The following is a 6,715-nucleotide window of genomic DNA, read 5'->3' on the forward strand; positions in this document are numbered from 1 at the left end:
CACAATCCATACCGCCCCTTGCAGTAAAGCACATAAGGGCTGCATCAGAAACCACCTTGAGAAGAGAAAAGGCGTGGTCAAGCAGCACTTGGTGTGCGTAAGCTGTCAGAATGTTTGTGAATGCTCCTTGACATGATCGTTCCACCTGGTTTGTTTCTCTCTAGAATTCCCAGGATATGCACATAGTAATGCTCCCTTCTCTTCTTTCAGTGTTGTGCTGAGCTCATGACACTGAAGTGCCTGATGCTGATTGGCCAATGAGCTGGAGGTGATGTCAGGGAATGTTCATAAACATTTGGTGTAGTGGTTAAGTGTGCGGACTCTAATCTGGGAGAACCGGGTTTGATTCCCCACTCCTCCACTTGCACCTGCTGATGTGACCTTGGGTCAGTCACAAGCTCTGACACAGCTGTTCCTGAAAGAGCAGTTTGTTTCAGAGTTCTCTCAGCCCCACCCACCTCACAGGGTGTCTGTTGTGGGGAGGGGAAAGGAAAGGAGTTTGTAAGCCACTCTGAGACTCCAAGTGAAGGGCGGGGTATAAATCCAATCTCTTCTTCTTCTTCTCTTCAAAACAAAGTGTTTACCGGCTGGTTTCCCTGAGGAAAAGGAAAGTTGTCAGTTGGACTAGATTTAAAACTTCATGAAAAATATCTCGGAGGACTTCTGTGTAACACACTAGAAGTCTTTCTTTTGGAATATCAACTGTTGGATGTAGTGATGGCCGCAGGAAAAGACAGCTTTAAAAGGGGATTAGGTAGATTTATAAAGGACAGTCCTGTCAGTGGCTACTAGCCATGGTGACTGAGGGGAACCTCCATGTTCAGAGGCACTAAACCTCTGACTCCCAGTGCCAGGATGCAACATCAGCAGAAGGTTTTGGCCTCAATTCCCTCTTTTTGGCCCTCCAGATGAATTGGTTGGCCACTGTGTGAGACAGGATGCTGGACTAGATGGCCCATTCTGTCTGATCCAGTCTCTGTCTGATTCTGTCTCTTCTTATGTTCTTTATGCTGCAGAATTGGATCTATGGAACGATGAGGGCTAGAAAGTGGGAGTGGGGAAAGGTACTTTCACACTGATGTGAACTAACCAGCCAATTCCTTGGTTGTTGTTGTTCAGTCGCACAGTCAAGTCCGACTCTTTGCGACCCCATGGACCAGATCCTGCCAGGCCTTCCGGTTTCCCGCCGTCCTCTGAAGTTTGCTCAACTTCATGTTCGTTGCATCTATGACACTGTCTAACCAGGGCCGGCTCACTCACTAGGCGAACTAGGCAATCGCCTAGAGCGGGAGGGCCCTTAGGGGCGCCAAACTGCACCTGGCCCCCTACTCTGGGAGTTTCTTGATTATTTGTGTTTTTCATTCTTCCTAAAATACATTTATTTTTGAAAATTGGGGGGCGCAGGGGGGGGCGCCAGAAGGGATCCTTGCCTAGTGTGCAAAATAAGCTGGGGCCGGTCCTGTGTCTAACCATCTCATCCTTTGCCGTCCCCGTCTTCTTTGACCTTCAATCTTTCCCAGCAACAGGGTCTTCTCCAGTGAGTGCTCCCTTTTCATTGCTCCTTGGTAGGAGACTTCTAATTTATTTTTATGTTGTTCCGCAGTTTCTCCAGAACTCTCACCAAATATGTGGACTAGCCAAATATGTGGACTAGCCCTCACCAGCCCTATCCCCTTATTGACAGCCGCCACACACACATACACAGGGCACACACACCCTTGCACTGGAGGTGTGGGGTCCAGGGATCTCCCATCCCGCTAATAATTTGCCCAGTGCAGGAGAGTGGGTATGGGGACACAAACAATCCTCTGCACAACTATTTATTTATTTATTATTTTGATGTATACCCCACCCTCCCCGCAAGCAGGCTCAGTGAGAATATGTGAGAACTAGTGAGAATATGAAGTGCGGTGAAGGCACAGCCCACGTTGTAAATGATTTTGTGAACTGAATACGCTGAGACTGTTTTTCAGTGATATCCTTCAAGTTACTAGTTCCAGCTTGATAAAGCCACACTGGTGAAATGCAGAGTATATTGAGGAAGCTGACAATCCCATAGTTCTTTTGGAACCGTTCAAGTGTTCCCCTTTTTGGAACTGTTGGAGTAGATCTCTTCTGGAAGCTCGTTTCCCCCCTTTACACTCTGAAGCGTGTTGCTCATTGGGAGGGACTGAGCGCATTGGAGTGTTTTGGTCTTTGTGAGCCACAGGCCAGACTTATGTTAAATCATTTATTCCCTGGTTATGAATCGTGTGTGGTATGAATAATATTGTTTAGGATTTGGAAATTGTATAAATGGTTTATTTATTTGTCTATAAATGAATTATTTGTTAATCGTTTTTATTTGTTGATTTTTGAAACTGGTATTGACACCACGCACAGTGCATTTCTTTGTGTTCACAACTAGTGGTCACAGCATCCAAGTGACACTTAGGTACCAGCCCCCGCCCAGCCTCTGTCTCTTCCTCAAATGCACCTCAAAGCACATCTCTCTCCCCTCCTCCACCACTTGATATCCCTTCCTCTTGTTTATCTCCGTTCCGCACTAGACGCCTAACACACATAAACTGTGATATTAAATAACTGCGTAACTATAGCCTGTGTCTTCCCTCTGCCCCAACATATTCACCTGCAATCTGTGCAGAAGACTCTGCAGACGTATCTGCCAGAACAGGTGTTCAGAATCCTGAAGTATGACAGAATGGACCGAGCACGAAGAAGTATACGCATGTTTCGTCCCAGGGGGATTGCCATGCGCACAAACTGAACACATTAGGCACTGTGTCTGTGCAGACTCAGTGGCCTTCCCTTGCTGCTCCTGGTGTTGCCAGGATCAGAGCAAGTGACAGCGTTTGTTGATTTTTCCCAGGAATAGCTATCTGGCTGCCGATTAAGCTGTCTGTGGTCCTCAAAGCAATTTGTTCTGCTCCCAGCAGCCCTTTATAAAATTCAAGGTGTGGTTTAAACACCTTGGTTTTATATCATAGTTTAGGCATGTTAGGAGTCTAGAGTGGAACGGAGATAAACAAGATGGAGGGGATATCAAGTGATGGAGAGGAGGCGGGAGAGATGTGCTGTGAGGTGCATTTGAGGACGAGACAGGGGCTGGGGGGGGGGATGGAACGGCGTTCTGGCTGGCTCCTGAATTGGCCACGCCCAGCAGGAACTCATTAGCATAATAGGCCACACCTAACAGCGGATGGAATCTACGTGTCACTTGGATGCTGTGACCACTTCTTGTGCAAAGGAACACCTTGGTTTCTGTGCCCTGTTTGTTGGCCCTCCAGGATAACAGGTTATCCACTGAGTGAACAGCGGCTAGATGGACCACTGATCTGATCCAACAGGGCACCTCTTACATTCTAAGTTTCAGTTGAGAAAAGCCGAAGTAAATCAATAAATGAAGAAACCCCTAGTGTTAGATATACTGACCTGGATGGTCCAGGCTGACCCAGTTTTGTCAGATCTCAGAAGCTAAGCAGGGTCAGCCCTGGTTCCAGTGTTCCCTCTAAGCTGAGCTGGTGTGAGCTAGCTCACAGTTTTTTAGCCTCCAGCTCACAGATTTTTGTCTTAGCTCAGGAAGCTTAGCTGTAGAGCAAACTATGGGGCAGCCAAATCGCTCGCTCACAACTTTAATGCCAGGAGCTCACAAAGTAGAATTTTTGCTCACAAGACTCCACAGCCTAGAGGGAGCTTTGCTCCGGGGCAAACTAATTTATGCAGTAGCCAAATTGCTCACTCGCAACTTTAATGCCAGTAGCTCACAAAGTAGAATTTTTGCTTACAAGAGGGAACACTGCCTGGTTCATATCTGGATGGGAGACCACCAAGGAAATCTAGGGTTGTCACCACTTCTTTTCACCACCTGTCCTGAAAACCATCCGGAGTTCCCATAATTCAGCTGGCAAGCTAGCTTGCACTCCCCCACCCCCCATTATTAGATGGTGTCCACTAAGAGAGCCAGTTTGGTGTAGTGGTTAAGTGTGCGGACTCTAATCTGGGAGAACCGAGTTTGAGTCCCCACTCCTCCACATGCACCTGCTGGATGACCTTGGGCAAGCCATAGTTCTAACAAGAGCTGTCCTTGAAAGGGCAGTTCTTGAAAGAGCTCTATCAGCCCCACCTACCTCACAGGGTGTCTGTTGTGGGGAGGGGAAGGGAAAGGAGTTTGTAAGCCACTCTGAGACTCTGAGTGAAGGGCGGGGTATAAATCCAATCGCTTCTTCTTCTTCTTCACTTTTATTACAGAGTTCAACCACACCTCACCTTCAGATGCTGTCTGCATAACGCTGTAATTCTCCCACCACTACCACCCCAAGATACAGGAGTGGTCTGACCCTTATCAGTGCATATAAAAGCCAGCTCCCACATTCTGTGAGTCTCAGTGTGGTTTCCCCCACGCGCACAAGGGGAAAAAAACCTGAAGTCATTAGATGAAGCCGCTTTATGCTGAATCTGATCCTTGGTGCATGAACACCAGTCTTATCTACTCTGACTTGCAACAGCTGGTCAGGGTCTCAGGTAAAGTCCGTTCATATCACCTGCTGTCTGTAACTGGAGATACCCAGGCATTAAAGCGGGGGGGGCCCTCCCGGGGGGGGCCCTCCCGCAGGCCAAGAAGATGCTGTTCTACTGCTGAACCAAGATCCCTCCCTTGATTCTCAGTGAGTGACAAGAAACCACCCCTTGAAGCCTTTTCAGAGTCCCCCCGTCATTGCCATGACCTTCTTTTGAGAAAGGGGTTGCACTTCGGGAAGTGCCATCACGTCACTGTCAAGTTATGGAGACTCCTGGTGGGGTTTTCAAGGCAAGAGATGAACAGGGGTGGTTTGCCGTCGCCTGCCTCTGCGAAGCAACCTTGGGCTTCCTCGGTGGTCCCCCATCCAAGTACTAACAAGGGGCCGGCCCTGCTTAGTTTCCGAGATCTGACATGATCAGGCTACCCTGGGCCATCCGGGTCAGGGTGACATTTAGTGCCCGGGCTTTATGGGACAGTGACCCCACACCTCTGAAACCGTCTTGCCAACCTTTCCTGCCCTGCCCTGTTGATAGACTAGTTGTTCCCTTCCTGTCTGAATTTAAGCACGCAGCAGCCCTTCCAGTGTTTTCCTCCTCCTACTTCTCCCCATTGCTTTCTCCCAACCGGCCAGCAAGCTACAACTGGCAATATGACGTGTGGTTTCCAGCCGCAAATGCCAGCTTAGTGCAGTGGTTAAGAGTGACGGACTCTAATCTGGGAGAACCGGGTTTGATTCCCCACTCCTCCGCATGCAGCCAGCTGGGTGACCTTGGGTCAGTCACAGTTCTCTCAGAGCAGCTCTCTCAAGAGCAGTTCTTTCAGAGCTCTCTCGGCCCCACCTACCTTGTTGTGAGGAGAGGAAGGGAAGGAGATTGTAAGCCACTCTGAGACGCCAAGTGAAGGGTGGGGTATAAATCCAGCTCTTCTCCTGGTGCTGCTGCTGCCACCGCCGCTGCAGGCTGCCATCCCTTTCCTACAACCTTAAAATATTTTGTGCCAATGCTTCTTAGTCCGTATGTATTTCCTCTGTCACGTAACCCACGCTCGCTTCTTTGATGCTAACAAAACTGCATTAAGGAAAGGGGGGGTTCAATGTGATCTGTCATCCTCCCTTGGGTTTAGGGACAGGCAACACCAATGTGTTCTGTACTGCCCCAAATAATCATATTCTGCATCCAGGAAAACCAAGTGCTTCCTCCATCACAAATTACCGGGGCTATTTTTCGGCAGGAACACACAGGAACGGAGTTCCGGCTGGCTCCTGAATTGGCCACGCCCAGCAGGAACTCATTAGCATAATAGGCCACACCCAACAGCAGAAACTCATTAGGATTGGCTACATCAGGGGTGTGTTGCCTAACATGCAAAGGAGTTCCTGCTACAAAAAAAAAGCCCAGAGTTTTGACAACACAGTAAACAGAATAAGAAGCAAAAGGTGGGTGTGGCTGGATGACCACACTTCTGGTAACATGGGGTGTGGCCTAATATGCTAATGAGCTGTGCTGTCATGGGTGTGGCCTATTATGTCAATGAGTTCCTGTTGTTGGGTGTGGCCTATTATGCTAATGAGTTCCTGCTGGGCTTTTTCTACCAAAAAAGCCTTGCAAATTACTATGTGAATCAGACCACATTTGCCCACTTCTGCTTTCTGAGCTGGCAGGTTGTTAAAGAAGGTGGTGTTAGCCTGACTATAGTGCTGGTCGCGCATTGCGTTAAGTCCCATGAATAATATGATTTCAGTGTGGCTCAGCAACCTTCAGACCATCCTAATTTGCGACAGCAGCTTTAATTCCTTCGGTAGAGTGGGCATGCATCGGGATGGAATTGCAACATCTTGCTCCATTCTTGTGTGCAAAGAAATGCACGGCGCATGGGGTTCTGGGATGTTCTCCTGTCGGAGGAAAGGGGTTGCATCTGCTGCTTGCCACACTCGATTCTCAAAATACGTAAAGATAAAGCCACTCATGAGAATGCCGTAGCCACTCAGTTCAAATCCAAGCCTCCCATATTTAGCAAAAGCAGGCTGCTCACTTGCTCCCTATTTTAAGGACGTGAACTCTCTCCGTTACCCCTCCTGGATCTGAAGGCTGCAGACAAGAAAATTAAGGGTCCTATCCTTTCGTCGAACCTCTTTGAGTCTTTTCTGCTCCCGAATCTTGGACTCACTGCGGCAGTCATTATAGCCTAAGTACCCTA

The sequence above is a fragment of the Gekko japonicus genome, unplaced genomic scaffold (genome assembly GCF_001447785.1).
Source record: "Gekko japonicus isolate JY-2015 unplaced genomic scaffold, Gekko_japonicus_V1.1 scaffold661, whole genome shotgun sequence".
Taxonomy (NCBI): Eukaryota; Metazoa; Chordata; class Lepidosauria; order Squamata; family Gekkonidae; genus Gekko; species Gekko japonicus.